Genomic DNA, 16,649 nt, shown 5'->3' with positions numbered 1-16,649 from the left:
ATTGAGCCTTGTGGGACTCCGCATGTCATGGACGTCCACTTAGACTTATGTTCTCCTATACTCACGTAATAGCCTCTCCCTTCTAAGTATGACCTAAACCATTTGAGAACCATCCCAGAAAGCCCGACCCAGTTTTCCAGTCTATCTAGAAGAATGTTATGATCGACAGTGTCGAACGCAGCACTGAGATCTAGTAGTACCAGCACTGATATTTTGCCAGAATCTGAATTTAGGCGAATATCATTTATTATCTTTATGAGCGCTGTCTCTGTGCTATGATGTTGTCTGAAGCCAGATTGGAAATGGTCCAGGTATCCATTTGAGTTTATGTAGTGATTCAGCTGATTGAAAACAACCTTTTCAATAATCTTACCTATAAAAGGAAGATTTGATATTGGTCTATAGTTGCTCAATATGGTGTTATCAAGATTTTTCTTTTTCAGAAGGGGCTTAACAGCTGCAGTTTTCAGGGAGTTTGGAAAAGTCCCAGAAAGAAGTGAGGTGTTCACCACTTTTAAAAGATCTGCTTCTAAACAGCTAAGCACACTTTTGAAAAAAGATGTGGGAAGTGTGTCGAGGTGGCAGGTTGACGATTTGAGGTGCTTTACTGTTTCTTCCAAAATGTTGCTATCGATTTCTTCAAAAGTAGACATAATGACTTCTTTTTGAAATTGCGGTCGAATCTGTCTGACCTCTGCATAACTTGAGGGTGTGCTAATTGTCTTTCTGATATTATTGATCTTCTCAGAAAAGAAGGAAGCAAACTCATCGCACTTTCTGTCGGAGAGCAGTTCACTAGGGATCTGACTAGGGGGGTTTGTTAGTCTCTCAACGGTAGCAAAAAGAGTGCGAGTGTTGTTTAAGTTGCTGTTCATAAGGTTTGAGAAGAATGTTTGTCTAGCTTTACCTAGTTCAACATTGAAAGCATGAAGGCTGTCTTTATAGATGCTATAGTGAATTTCAAGTTTTGTCTTCCGCCACATCCGCTCAGCTTTTCTGCATTGTCTTTTTATTATCTGTACTGCTGTTGATTTTCTCCACGGTGATTTCTGTCCAATTATCTTTCTGTTTTTTATAGGTGCAATGTCATCAATGACATTCTTAACTTTTGAGTTAAAGGAGTCCAGGAGAAAATCAACAGAGTCTGCAGAAATGCTTGGCATTGAAGATATAGCCTTCATAAATAGCACACTAGTGTTATCGTTAATGCATCTCTTCCTGACAGAGACTGATCTAGATTTAGTGGTAGCAGAGATCAATATATCAAAGAAAATACAGAAGTGATCAGATAGTGCTACATCCTTGATAACAGTGGATGAAATGTTTAGACCCTTACTGATGAGTAAATCAAGAGTGTGTCCACGATTGTGTGTAGGCCCATGCACATGCTGAATCAGGTCAAACGTGTTCAAAACTGTTATAATTTCTTTTGTAGTTTTGCTTTCTGCATTGTCTATGTGAACATTAAAATCCCCTGCAATAGCAAAACAGTCAAACTCTGAACAAATCATTGATAGCAGTTCTGTGAACTCTTCAACAAAGGCTGGAGAGTATTTTGGGGGCCTGTAAATAATGATAAACAGAATGCGAGTACCTTTCAGCAGAATCCCTAGATATTCAAAAGACAAGTACTGACCAAATGACACTTGTTTGCATTCATAGACATCTTTAAATAGGGCAGCTACGCCGCCGCCTCTCTTAACAGCTCTGCAGACATTCATGAAAATAAATCTAGGAGGGGCTACTTCATTGAGGACTGTTTGATAAGAGCTGTCTTCTAACCATGTTTCATTTAAAAACATAAAATCCAGGTTGTTTGTGGTTATAAAATCATTGATCAGAAGTGATTTATTTTTTAGTGAGCGAACATTTAAAAATGCTAGCTTGATGGCATCACTTTTTGTCTCTAGAGCAATCTTAGTTTGATGCCTAATAAGCCTCAGATTAGATGTGTGAACTGTACGATTTGAGAGGGCCTTAGACTTTCTATCACATATTAAAACAGAAATAGGGAGAGCTACAGGCACACTGGGTTCCCGCTTGTTTTGTAAACATTCCTGATTGTTTCTGCTACCGTAGCGGGGACCCGACACATATCACTGAGAGCTGTTATCAGTTGTTTTTGGTTCACTCACAGCAGATGCAGGAGGGTTTGAGCCCTGGCGTTGTGGCAGCGGCCGGAGAGCTCTCACAGGAGGAGGAGGGTGAGCTGGGCCCACAGGCTTTGGTGGTTGTGGCGCCTGCCGTTTTTTAGTTGGTAACTGGGGGCTTGCAGCAAAAGAGTGGGAGAGTCTGGTTCCAGCATATACCAGTTCCTCCATTTTCTGTGAGAAGCTTAGAAGTGGAGATGCTGGAGAGAGGGATAATGTGTCTGGTGAATGGAGCTCTGGCTCTGGAGTTTCCGGTGGCTGGAAAATGTTGTTGTCCTGGCTTCTCTGACTGTTTACCAGAAAGTCGTCCTTCGGTGTTGAGTCTGTCTGTGATAAGCTCTGTGGGCAGGGCTCAGCCAGGAAAGTGTCCATAAGCAGTGCTTGTTGTGGCTGCGTGGCGTTGTCAGTGTCCTTGTTGGTTGTGTTGGCCACGTGATGACTCTGAAGCTGATAAGATGTCCTGTCGTCACTTTGTCCAAGTGTGTGTGTGCCATTCATGTTGGGTAGACTCACACATTCTACTGAGGGATGCCGGAGTGAAAAATAGATATTGTCCTTAAGCACTCTCGCACCAAGTTTGTTTGGGTGAAGGCCGTCCAGTTTGAACAGTTGTCTATGGCCCCAGAAAAGATTGAAGTTGTCAATGAAGTTGACTCCTTTTAGACTGCAGGTTCTTTGTAGCCAGGTATTCAGTCCGTGAAAACATGTTAGTTCCCCTTGCTGGGAGTGGTCCACTGATGAACGACTGAATTTCAAGTCTTTGAAGTGTTTCAATGAGTTCACCGAAATCCTTCTTTAGGAGTTCTGACTGCTCTTTCCGAATATCGTTCTTTCCCACATGGATGATGATTCGATTTGCAGTCTTGTGCTTCATTAGAATGTTCGGAAGTTCTTTGTTCACATCAGAGACGGTTGCTTGAGGACAGCAGCATGTAGTTGTAGTTCTGCTACTGATATTTCTGATAATGGAGTCACCCACTATGAGAGTCCTGGGCTCGGCTGCGCTCTGAGCTGAGTGCCGCTGTCTGCTCGACCTTGCGCGCCTGTTTATAGCAATGTTAGCAGTTGGCTGACATGATATATGTTCAGTCACATTTGGGGATTCCTCACCCACATTCATTAATGCATCAAATCTGTTTTCTAGCTGTATAGGGGGTGGTAAAACAACAGTTTTTGCAAGCCTTGTCGTGGCCATATCTGGGGTAGAGGATGATACCGCAGCAATACGAGATACTCTTGATAGTCTGATGTCTCGAGTGCCTTTGGGTCTCGCTCCCTGTTTTTGCCATCGATTTGTGTGTCGATCAGTTTTGGCTTGTTCCTCTACATTTCTAAACTGTCGATATTGACTAGATTCACAGGACTCACCGGCTGTATGCTGAGGGGGTCCGTGATGATGATCTTCTGTGTGTTCCGCCTGTTTTGGAAGTCCAGCAAGTAACTTTGTTTCTAAAATCACAATCCTTTGTAGAAGTCTGTGGCAGTTTGTGCAGCAAGTAGATTCCAGAAGAGGCATTTTCTTTCTTGTCTGTTGAAAGTAGGCAGCTGTGTTTTCCCGTCTCCGGAATGTAAACTGCTGGCAGTGGGAGGCAAAAAGTCTCCTTTTTTCGTGATATTTGTATCAAAAATGTGTTGTATGAGCACTGTGCTCATCTGCTGAAGTTAAATATTTGAAAAATCGGAGAAAAGTTCAAAAGCAGGGAGCAAAGCGCGGAGCAGTAAGCAAAAGCGTCCGAACAGTAGCAAAGTAGTAAAGTGATTTTCACTGACTCTGTTTTATATAAGATTGAAAGAGAACAAACTGCTGTTTGTAAAGTGTGCCAAAAGGAAGTGGAATGGATTTTACACATGTGTTTATACTGTAAAGAATTGGAGGGATTTTTAAAGAAATGTAAAGAAGTGGTTAAAGGTTTGACAGAGGGGTGGGACGAAAATGTAATGGAATGGGACAGAGTGATGATGTTTGGATGGGAAAAGAAGGGAAAAAACTAAAAGTTAATAAACTTATGGATAAGTTTAATGAAAAGTGCAATATGGGAAAGAAGAAATGTGGCTAAAAAAGAAAAAGTGGTTTTAGATGTTTGGACTTTGTTTAAAAGAAAAACAGAACTGTACATTAAAACACTGCATGGGTATTTTAAATGTGAAAACAGATTGAATGAATTTTATCATGTCTTTACTCTTCAAGTTTATCAAGTTTTAAAGGATCTTTTGTGGACGCTGCCAGAACGTGAAAACGATTAAATGTGAAAATGATTGTATTTATTTTCTGATTAAATTATTTGGGTTTACAATAACAGTTTTTTTTTTCTTCCCACGTTTGTTGTGCCTTAAAAGATTTGATGTGGAAACTGACAGAAGATTCTGGAATTCTGAATGTATGTATAAGGAATGTGCAGTGAAAATGTTTTGTTTATGAAAAACTTTTACTTTTATTGTATTTTTAATGTTTGAAATTTCTTAATAAAAAAAAAATAAAAATGGATAACGCGTCTGACTACGGATCAGAAGATTCTAGGTTCGACTCCTTGCTTGCTATGATTTTATAATATACACTATAATTTTATATGTTAAGTATAATAAAAAAAATAATAAAAATAACACAACCATACCTGTAGTATTGCGAGAACCACTGTCAATTGAATTGCTCTCTCAGTCGAAAATGGCCTCTACGCAAAGGTTTTCTGTCAGTGAGATTTTGTCACAGGTGTTTTACAGTGAAAGTTGGGGGGTGTTCAGAGTGTTGTTAAGTAAACAACAAAGACATCAATTACTTTAAGCAACGGTAAACTTTCGTCACCACAACAGAAGACCCGCCTCTCCATTCAATCGATTGGACAATGGAAAAGAACGCGAATGACGTTGGGCATTTTTGCGCTCAGAGTTGATTTTTTCTTTTTTTCAACTTCAGGCGCTCAGAGCGCTCCTGCAAAAACGTGAGGCGCCGGGGGCGCATAAACAGCGCGCAGAGCGCTCACTGCCAACAGAAAACCATTCAAAACAGGCGCCTCCAACGGCAAAAACGCGTTCGGTGTGATCGCCGCCTAATCCAAATTTTTGCGTAATGCAGTTTAAAATCTTTTTTTTTTTTTACACGGACAAGGCTTTCACTGACCAGTTCCCCTATGGTCAGGATTCCTGGTTTTCACCCAGGCAGCCCGGGTTCGACTCCCGGTATGGGAAGGCGGGCTCCTTTTTGCTACCAGTCAGGATTCCTGGTTTTCACCCAGGCGGCCCGGGTTCGACTCCCGGTATTGGAAGGCGGGCTCTTCTTTGCTTGCCTCTTCAAAACGGTCCGCACGTCTTTCTGCGTCGAAAGCCATTTTTTGGCCAGCAGTCGAGCTGCAGAAATATAATAGGCCGAGGTTGGGACCTCACAGATCCGTGCCTTCGATAGCTCAGCTGGTAGAGCTGAGGTTGGGCATTTTTCCGCTCAGAGTTGATTTTTTTTTTTTCAACTTCAGGCGCTCAGAGCGCTCCTGCAAAAACGTGAGGCGCCGGGGGCGCATAAACAGCGCGCAGAGCGCTCACTGCCAGCAGAAAACCATTCAAAACAGGCGCCTCCAATGGCAAAAACACGTTCGGTGTGATCGCCGCCTAATCCAAATTTTTAATAGGCCGAGGTTTGGACCCCACAGACCCGTACCTTCGATAGCTCAGCTGGTAGAGCGGAGGACTGTAGGCAGGAGAGTTGGACATCCTTAGGTCGCTGGTTTGACTCCGGCTCGAAGGAGGTAGTTTTTCACGTGCCCACCTTTTTTTTGGGGGGCGGCCATCTGAAAGCGACCAACAGAGCTTGATTTCACAGTTCGCCGTTGGGGGGAGGGGGGAAAAAAGCGCATTGCCTGACCGGGAATCAAACCCGGGCCGCGGCGGTGAGAGTGCCGAATCCTAACCACTAGACCAACAGGGAAGAGCATATCTAACGCGGGCCTGCTAATAAAATGAGAACAAGCAGACAGCAATACATGCTTCTGTCACGTCGAAAACCAACAAGTCGGGCGCAAGCACGAAGTACCCTAGACGGTGGGCCAGTGGCGCAATGGATAACGTGTCTGACTACGAATCAGAAGATTCTAGGTTCGACTCCTGGCAGGCTCGCTCTCTGCTTTTTGCGTAATGCAGTATGGTTTTGATGTCATGGGCTTGCCGAAATGTTGCCCTATTCCTACGTGCCACCCGGTCTCTGAGGAAAAGTTGGACACGAAATTAAATCCGAACTAGCCAAAAATCAGCAACTTACCCGGTTAAAAGCGTGTCTCAGTTTCATCGTTAATCTCATGCTTTTTTCATTTCTGAACCTTGACAGATCGGCAATAGGCTGTTTTTCCTTGAGATAACGGGTTACAATGCAAGACCACGCTTGTTTTTTCAAATGCATGGCATGAGCGATCGATTGAACATCGGATATTCTGTTTGTAATTAATTGTTTAGCTCATAATTGGTGTATATCTGATGAAACTTCACCATCCTTGAGATTCAGAATGTCAGGATAAGATGTCAGCTGGTTCTATCAACTTAAAGTTGCCATAAAATGCATTGAGAGAATATTTTAATTTGTTCTTTGATATCTACATAGAAGGTATATGGCATAGGAAAGGGCAAACAATCTCCAGAAACGGTTTTACAGGACCATTTACAACCCTAGGATTTGTCCCTAGAATGAAATGCTCTGTTATTGCCTTTTTTGGAAGCTTCATGAATATTAATGAGCTCTGCTCCGATTGGCTGTTTCACAGAGCTGCTCATCTCTATAGCTGGCACATTGATAAAAAATATATATTTAATTAGGAGCTCTAGCCGCTTTTAATATGTGGTTTGTTGAATCTGCCGTTTTGAATCGCAGACATTTTAGTCTCATTACTGTGATCTATGTGCTCTGTGTAAAGTTATAATGCAGAGGGAGCTCAAGTTCAGCTGCTTCTCGGTGATACTCTGGATCTGTAAATCATTCGCCATCATCAGAGCAGTTATTTCTCCATCATTCACCATCATCAGCACAGTCATCTCTCTGTTCATGTGGTAAGTGATATCTTTTGTACTGCAATGTAACAGGCTAGTGCTAGCATTAAGCTAACCGTGTCCCTTCAGTGGCTTGCCTTGTTTTACTGATGTACTGACGTTACCGATGATTGGGCGATGCAAATGTTGGAGGCGTAACTATTAACGATCCCGGGACTGTTGCGTAACAGTCGGTGTTATGTTGGAATTGACATATAAATCTAGTGTTCTCAAAAGACCACCGAAAAATAGAAGATTTATCCTTATCCTTATATAGATTTATCCTTGATTTCCATAAGAAAGGTGCCCCAAATTGGTGGAAAATCACATCTCAACCATACGCTGTCCAAAGCATTGAACCGCCTTCACGCGGCAAGACAGAACATGTTGTTGGCCTGCACTGCTGGGTCAAACTGCGCTTCCCAAAAACAGATTGGGTCAAAACTGACAGAAGAAAACTCTAAGCCTGCTCTAAGCCCTACCCACGGGACGGCTCGACAGTCTCGCACAACGCGAGAGCCTCCGTTTCGCCTGTGTCATTTGGGAGCCGATGAAAACTGCCTCCGACCCGGTGAAGGAAATCACAACCAGCCCGGCTAGCTCAGTCGGTAGAGCATGAGACTCTTAATCTCAGGGTCGTGGGTTCGAGCCCCACGTTGGGCGCCTCTGTTGGCTCTCTTTCTTCCCAACAGGGTGGCGGGCTCCAGCGTGCCCATTCGCCGCACAGGCTAAGTGGATTTTGCGAGCTCCGGAAACATCTTTCAAAACAGCCTGTTAGTACGTGCGATTCTAATCCCTAACCCTAACCCTGTGTAGGGATATCAGCGCGAATCAAACAATTTGGGAGAGTCGATTAAAAGTAAAAACATTACAGACTCACATTCCACAAGAGGCCCGTCATAAATCTGACGTTTGATAGCCTGGCGCCAGACCGCCAGCCTGAAGCCAACCTAACTAACTAAGAACTCGCAAAATTAACACAAAGACACTTCTTCATAATCAAATCCTTCGAATAAGGAGATTGTCAAATTTGGAGCAAGTAACCAAGATTAATGGTCAAAGAGATGCAGATCTTGAACATCACATGAGTAAAGTCATTAGCGATATGGTTGGTTTTCCCCCACACAAAGGACACAACGGAAATTCCTTCCCTAAACTTTTGACCTCCCAGCTTAGAAAACAGACCCTCACAGAAGGGCACAGAAAACTGTCTATTGATGTACATATGCGCCTAAAATGTGCTAAAGAACTAAGGAGCAACTCCTCATTTCTATGTATAACTTCCTATCATATATGTAACCCACACATTTGTCTATTATGTTTTAATCACTCATTGTGTATGTCCCTTTTGATAACTATTGAATAGTTTAATGGTTTATATTGATGTTTGATATGCACGGTCTGGAAATCGCATTCTCAAAATGTTCCTGTAATTCAATTCTTTGCGAAATGTATTATTGTCTTGTTATAGAAATCATGTCCAAATTTATCTCTGCAAAGAGCGGGAATTTGGGATCACGGGACTAATAAGATAACATGGTGATTTATGGTTTGGAAGGTGGAACCAGCAGCCCACCGGAGTTCAGCCAATGTTCTAATTGGTCAAGACATCATTTTGGGAGGTGTCCAAAAGCTGAGTTTAAATACCAAGGACACCCTCAAATCTCTCTCTTATCTCTTGCAACTTTTCTTACTCCTTGCAACGCTCTTCACGTGCTTCGCGCCGCCGCGTCTCGACGCCGCCTGGCCTGCATGCCAGCCTCCTCACCTCAAGGAAACATGAGGAGATCACCATTCCACTGCTGTCTTTTACTTTAATTCTTTTTATTTCTTTCCGTTGAGAGTTTCGTGTCTAGTTAAGTTTGTGCAAGCCGCGACCGACCTAAACGTCTTCGCTGACCTCAACTTCAACAGCACGCAACTCTCATATCCAGCCAACGCCCAAGCACACAAAGGACCACAGAACCAACCAATCAGCAACCTCGGGAAAACCCTTTCTGGAACGAGCGACGAAAGGAATTCCCTTCACAGACAAAGGCAACGCAAGTAACTTCCAGGTTCTAACTGAACTGGTGCATTTTGATATAAAGTTTAATAACCTCCTTGAGAGACTCAATACGAGGGTTAATTAAGTGATTGATGGTTGTTCAGGTCTAAGCAAATGCACATTGCTATAACTTGGGACTTCATATTTTCATTCCTTTAAACTCATTCTTTCCTCACTTTCTCTTTCTGCAACCTGTGTGAATGCGTGTGTTTATGTTAGTTTAGTTTGTATGTGTTAGGTTTATCCAATAAATTCATATTTTTATTAAGTATCTTGTGTTTTGTGCTTACAAGTTAATGTCTTAAACTGCTGATTTTGCTACTGTGCTAATATATAGTGTTTTCACTATATTCTGGATAGTAATGTCCATCGCAGAGTTTCTGTTACGGCTTGTGAATGAATCGCAGGTCGACTCTTGAACAGCCGTAAAAAAGCGATTCTGTTCAAATTCCCTATTCGATTTCCCTTTGAGCTAAATTATAAATTATATGTGTAATTAATCCCTTTTACAATCTTACACCTGGCTTTTACACCCGTGATCCGGCGGCAGCAGACACACAACGTCTGTCTCTGTGGCGCTACCTGGAGCAGGATCGTCTGTTTCCGCGGCCGTCTCCTCGTCCAATCGCCGATCTCGCCGTCCATTGTGAGAATGGACGAGAGCCAATCGCGTCGCTCGCCGTCCATTGTGAGAATGGATGAGAGCCAATCGCATCGCTCGAGCTCCATTGTTGAGAGCCACTCACCGTGCTTAGTTTCATTCTAAGTCAGGTTCAAAAATCAGATGGACGGAATATAGGATAACTTTTCAATGTAAGTAATACATGTTTTCTTCTTTCTTTCACTCTGTTTACAATGTTCTCAATTGGTAACTCGTTACGTTTTCGTCCGTCATTCATCCGTGTTTTGTGTTCACAAACTTTTGACTCGCGAATTGCCCATAATGAAACACTGTTTAAATGAAAGAACACGTTCTTAAGTTCGATTTAAATGTGGGGGAAACGCGTTTCAGCTGTAAGTGCAGTCATTTCTTATGACAATTTACCTTGTTTTTACTATAGTGAATCGTAGTAACCATGTTGTGTTTTTGGCTGATCGATTACAACTGTATGAACACAGTCTTACTATAAATGAAAATCTGAATGAACAGCAACAACAAAAAACGTTGTGCTTGTGTTTGTCGTCATTTACCATGGCTTTACTATAGTGAAAGTGTAGTAATCATGTTTTCTTTTCATGACTTGCCTAAAATCTCACATATTAAACATAATTGTGCCTGTAATCGTACTTATTAAACTCAGTTTACTCGTTCTTTAAGCGTAAACACAGTCTTACTATAAATAAACAAGTAATTTACCATGCTTTTACTATAGTGAAAGTGTAGTAATCATGGTTTGATTCCATGATTTGCCTATAATATCACATATAAAACACCATTTGCCTGTAGTTTTGCATAGTAAACACATCTATTCTATTTAAAGTTTGATTTGGATTTAAAAAATATGTGTAGTTGTAGACATTATCATTTCTAATTAACATTTAATGTGATTTTGCTATGTGTGAATGTAGTAATCAAGTTTTGTGTTTGCAGATGGATTACTATTTATATAAACACAGATGCAAATAATAATTTAAATAAAAATACAATGTTATATAGACATCCCTTACAAAAATTAACCATGGTTTAAGTAAAGTGTACTTACTATGTTCTTTTTTTTTTCTCAGATTGATTATCACATGTATAACCACAGCTTTTAACTAACAATGTACTTTATGTTACATTGTCATTAATACATGCTATATGTAGTTAGTACTACAGTAATAACAGTAAATTATGCATAATTGGATGCAACTAACTGTAAACCAAACAAAACAATAATCTTATCCCTATCATAACTGCATGTAGTAATTTCATATTCAAATATTTATATGTATAATTGTAGTTAAAATGTTAAAAAGTTTAAATAAATGTGTAACCTTGTTTTGCTTTATTAGCAATAAAATAATGTTTTATTGTTGTAATGGGTGCCATGATTTAGTTAGCTTGAATAGATATGATTGTATCATTATAAAAAAATTAAAAACATTTGTGCAGTTGTCCAATACCTGCAAAATGCACATTACTAACTATTATTTCCCTATTATATTTAGATGAGCACTAAGCCAAAGAGCCACAAGGCCATGGGTGATGGCAAGTGGATGGCCAGGTTGAGGACTTTTGCCAGCTCTAGGGTTTGTCCGTCTGGAGGCAACAGACCAGCACCACGGCAGCGGAAGTGGTACAACCTCTACAAGAAGGTAAAGTTACCTGTATCTCATTGTAGAATATGTATGTGTACATTATTTGTCAAACATTTTTACACGTGACTGTGTTTAATGTTTTTGAAAGAAGTGCCTTTTGCTCATTCAGCCTGCATTTATTTGATCCAAAATACAGAAAAAACAGCAATATAATTTGTACTGCATATTTGTATTTATTTTTTAATGAAAACTGTGATACGTTTTGCAGAATTCATTGATGATGAAAAAGTTAAAAACAACAGAATTAATTTCTTTAAAAAAATGTTTTTTGAACAGTACTGTATATCGTTACAGAAGATTTTCTATTATATTTCTAATGCTGTTCTTTATATAACTTTTTAATGATTTCTAAAATGATTGCTAAATATATTCAGCGTTGATGACAGAAATAAATTAAATTTAAAGAATATGTAACTGTAAATTTAAACTGTATTAACATTTTATAATATTATTCATGTTTTTTATATTTTTTATTAAATAAATGCAGGACTGATGAGCATAAGACACAAAATAGTGATGTGTCCAAACTTTTGACTGATCCTGTATTTGTGTGCTTTATTTATTATTATTTTTTCATAGGAGAGCTGCTTGATCAGACTGGACAGCCCCTGGTAGTGGACCCTGACTCAGAAGAGACAGAGAACATGCTGGAGGATGTGGATGAAGGTGAGGATGAAGAAGACGAGGGCTTCAGGGAGGACCAAACACTTGACATTACTGAGTCGAGTCTTACCGATGACCCAAGCTTCTCTCTGTCCTCCACTCAGCCTGATGCCTCCTCCACGCCAGGTGCCTCAGCATCTCCTGACGAGTCTGTGGTATGTAAATATCTCGTTTAATGTATGTATGTAATTATGTTTTATGTAATATTGTTAAATTTCTAGGGAAAAAATATAATTCGTGCTGACCTGTAGCTTTTTGTCTGAAGTTGACAAAAAAAAACTCTAGAAAAATATTTATATTTATTTGTTTTTTTTGTCCCACTTCACTGTACTCATGTTGTTTATTTAATTTTTTTTTTTTTTTTTTTGTATTTTTCTCACAGGCTTTGCATAGTGCTGGTGTGCTGGACAAAGTGGACAGCCTTGCGGAGTATCTGGAGCTCAGGAATCAGCCATCTCTGGCTCTCACCAACCATCAGGTCAGTTTCTCTTCTTGACCTGTCATATGTTAACACTACCACTTGTTTTGTTTTCTCATTTGCCATGTATTATATGCTCTCTCTGCTTAGGTGAGCAATATAGTTGGCAGAACCTGCTGGATTACGATAAGAAGAGAGTGATGTTTGCTGTCAGACACCAGAGCAGGCTGGACACAGGTTCACTCCAGGGGTGGAGAGCGTGAAGAGGCATACATTCACCACCACTGCCCCACTTGCCCAGTGGCCAGATTGTTGTCGCCTGATAGAGACCATTTCAAGCTCTGTGCCTTCCATAAGAGTCCAAAAAATAAAGGGGATAAAGTTTTATTTATGTGTATTGTTTTCTGCTTTCTGTTCTTTTGCACTTGCAATGAGTGCACTAGTGCCATGGACATTAAGACAGTTTTATTTAAAAGTATAGTTTTGTTTTCTGTTCTTTAGCACTTTCATAACATGCACAGGAGTCATTAATATTTTAAAGTTTTATTCATTTGTATTGTTTTGTGCTTTCTGTTCTTTTCACTTGCAGTTGATGCACAAGACAGAGCCATGGACATTGGACGGTTTTATTTATATGTATAGTTCTGTTTTCTGTTCTTCTTCACTTGCAAACAATGCACAGGAGTCCTGGACAATATAAAGTATTATTAAGAGGTATTATTCTGTTTTCTGCACATGCAACATAACTATAAGAATAAAAATGTAAAAAAAAAAGAATACTGAATAATTGGCTATGACTGATTGAAAAATAAAACTTTTGGTCATGATTAAATAACTCTTTTTGTATGTCTTTGTTACAGTATCATTTAACGGTTATAGGCCCTTTTAAAAATGTTGATAAATTTGGGGATTATTTAATAAATAAATTTACTATTTTTTTAGTTTTAGAACATAACTACAGCAGAAATATATTTAAAGTGCAAAACCTTTGAATAAGATATCAATAATCAGTAATATAAATCTAATAAAATATTATTTGTGTAATTTCAGAAATAATTTCATTCATTTGGACATCATTTATGTGATAATTACTGATAAATAAAACATTCAGTAAACACTTCAATGTATGGCAACACTGTAATATGAACTGGGAAGCCTGTGATCATCCTTACTCCCATATAAATGTACAGGAAAATAGAGAAAACATTTTTTTTTCAGATAATTTATTGTAAATATACACTCACAAAACATTGCTTTGAAGTTCAAAGAGATAAAATTCCCTTTCATTTCTTTTCTTCTCATTTTTTCCTTTTTTCTCTCTCTTTTTTCTTTCTTTTTCTCTTTTCCCCCTTCTTCCCCCTCCTTCCTTTTCTCCCCCCCCCCTTAACAGACTATTGTTCCCCAGCTTTGGCGCAATCGGTTAGCGCGTTCGGCTGTTAACCGAAAGGTTGGTGGTTCGAGCCCACCCAGGGACGTGTGAAATGCCGGTGTTTTGCATGCGCGTCAGGTGTCCACTAGCGCCTATGCCATTCTTAGGGTTGCGAGGCACAGCTTTCTCAGGGCGTTTATCCTGTGCACCTTCAATAAGCTGGCTTCTTTTAAAAGAAGTCAGCGGCGGGTGTTTGGTGAACATTTTCACCAGCTCGAGTTTGCTGTGGCATGTGGATTCATTCTTTACTGATGATCTGTCTCTGGGGCTCATCTAGTTGACATGGTATCCGCTGACATTCGGCTGAAGGTGCTGATCCACCATCTGCTCTTGGTACGGACTGGATCCGGGGGACTGCAGTGACCATCTAATCGGAATACAGAATGGATATGGCGGCTACGGTGACCTCAGAATAAGAACAAACAGACTAATTTTAATGTAGATGCAAAAGTTCCATGTTGCCACAGTGTCAGATTGGAGAGGATCTGGTTTTCACAGTCTTGCATCGATGGCCGTCTAGGTGAAGAGGTCTTCACTGATGATCTGTCTCTGGGGCTCATCCAGCTTGCTATCACCTTGTCGGATCACATCCACGTAGCTGCAAGAAAAGGTCACGACCGTCACCGGTATTCTATCGCAGAGGCAATGTTGTAGCTTGTGTGGTTTATCTGAGGTGTGATCATTGCTGGTTGTAAACTTTCCCCGATATCCCATCTGGATGATTTGAAATACAGTCAGCTTCTCAGTTTTTGCCGGTCTCTCTGGACGCTTCTTGAAAAACAAAGTTTTGCTTCGTTTTGTTAGAGTGGCTGGTTGTTGGTCCTCGTCAAAGAGGTGTCTACAGATCATAGCGTGCCGGAGCCAGAAGATTTGTTGTTTTGTCAATATGCTCTCAAGACTTCGCTGCAGGTATCATTAAACTACAGCACAATCACAGCTCACCGCTACCCATCGTAAACAGGTTGGGCCTGTCTGTTCTGGTGGGCTCTCAGTGGTGCTAAATCATCAAATGAAGAGGACGGGATTCAAACCCACACAAACCAAGGTGAGCCTAGCACAACGGATTAGCCTTGCATCGCCTTAACCACTCGACCACCCCGTCACTTTCCGTGGTCCTTTTATTTAACACTCCCGATTCAGACCATCGGCTCATTAGTAGAGCACTCAGTGAACTGAACTGAGTGTGTCAGATAAGGAAGACACAAAAAGCGCAGAGTGGGGTCCCCAGGACCGAGGATTACTGCTAAAGGAGCCGAACGACGAGGATGGGATTCGAACCCACGCGTGCAGAGCACAATGGATTAGCAGTCCATCGCCTTAACCACTCGGCCACCTCGTCATTTTACGTGACATTTTTTATTTAGCACTCCTGATTCAGATCATCAGTTCATTAGTAGAGAACTCAAAGAACTGAACTGAGTGTGTTAGATAAGGAGGACACACAAAAAGTTTAGCATGGGGTCCCCAGGACCCGGATTAAGGTCCAGTGCTAAAGGAACCGAACGACAAGAATGGATTCCAACCATTGCACAGAGCAAAATGGATTAGCAGTCCATCGCCTTAACCACTCGGCCACCCCGTCCCCTTGCTGACCGAGATAGGCCATGCTGCGGACCTTTTCAGCTGCTGCTGCCGTGCTTTCAGCTGGCTGTTTTGAGCACAGAGGGAATAGTGAATGAGCCGTCTTTTACACACCTCTAATCTGTTCCGTAGAAACACGGTGCAGCAACCCGTGGCAGGAGACTGTTTGTGCGGCAGTTTAAAGCTTGCTACCACCTTGTCGGTTCACATCCACGTAGGTGCAGAAAAAGGTCACGACCGTCGCCTGCATTCTTTCGCAGAGGCAATATTGTAGCCTATGAGGTTTGTCCGAGGCGCGATCATTGCTGGTTGAAAACTTTACCCAATACCCCGCCAGGATGACTTGAAATACAGTTATCTTTGGCAATTTTTGCTAGTCTCTCTGGAGGCTTAGAGTTTTGTTGAGAAATATAGCCTTGTTTCGTTTAGGGTTTTTTTTCCTCGCCAAAAAAACCGTCTGCTGATGATAGTGCGCCAGAGCCAGAAGGTTTGTTGTTTTGTCAATATGTTCTCAAGACAAGTATCGTTAAACTGCAACGCAATTACAGCTCACCGTTACCCATCGTAAACATGTTGGGCCTGTCTGGTCCGGTGGCCTCTCAGTGGCGCTAAAGCTTCGAATGCGTGTCGAGCACAATGTATTAGCCTTCCACCGCCTTAACCACTGGACCACCTCGTCATCCGGCGGGGTTTCTTTATTTAACATTCCTGATTCATGTGCATGTGGATGCATTCTTCGTCTTTTGTTTCAGCCGCCGAGGGCCTGTTTTCCACTGAGGCCCTGCGCCAAACTCCCTATGAGACACAATCGAACGTTAGTAGTAACCTCCGATTACGGCCGAATGTGGATTCTGCTCGGACGACGGGGCACCGGTACATCCTTTGTAGCTTTAGCTTATTAGCCAAACGCTACACCAGTTTGCCATTTCCCATGAAATCATCCTTGATTTCCATAAGAAAGGTGCCCCAAATTGGTGGAAAATCACATCTCAACCATACGCTGTCCAAAGCATTAAACCGCCTTCACGCGGCAAAACAGAACATGTTGTTGGCCCGCAC

General features: G+C 41.2%; 4 non-coding genes across 4 annotated transcripts; 3 read left to right on the top strand and 1 right to left on the bottom strand.

Moving 5' to 3' along the window:
* Nucleotides 1–7,741: 7,741 nt before the first annotated feature.
* Nucleotides 7,742–7,814, top strand: trnak-cuu (transfer RNA lysine (anticodon CUU)). The gene has a single exon. It is a non-coding gene; the product is annotated as a tRNA-Lys (tRNA).
* Nucleotides 7,815–14,637: 6,823 nt separating this feature from the next.
* LOC141286243 (U4 spliceosomal RNA) lies at nucleotides 14,638–14,776 on the top strand. The gene has a single exon (XR_012339243.1). It is a non-coding gene; the product is annotated as a U4 spliceosomal RNA (small nuclear RNA).
* Nucleotides 14,777–15,266: 490 nt separating this feature from the next.
* trnas-gcu (transfer RNA serine (anticodon GCU)) lies at nucleotides 15,267–15,348 on the bottom strand. Its single transcript has one exon. It is a non-coding gene; the product is annotated as a tRNA-Ser (tRNA).
* A 490-nt stretch (nucleotides 15,349–15,838) lies between these two features.
* LOC141284607 (U4 spliceosomal RNA) lies at nucleotides 15,839–15,979 on the top strand. The gene has a single exon (XR_012338456.1). It is a non-coding gene; the product is annotated as a U4 spliceosomal RNA (small nuclear RNA).
* The last annotated feature ends 670 nt before the right edge of the window (nucleotides 15,980–16,649 follow it).

Source organism: Garra rufa, chromosome 1, assembly GCF_049309525.1.
Source record: "Garra rufa chromosome 1, GarRuf1.0, whole genome shotgun sequence".
NCBI lineage: Eukaryota > Metazoa > Chordata > Actinopteri > Cypriniformes > Cyprinidae > Garra > Garra rufa.
The sequence above is the reverse complement of the archived record's forward strand: the minus strand, read 5'-3'. Positions and strand labels throughout refer to the sequence as shown.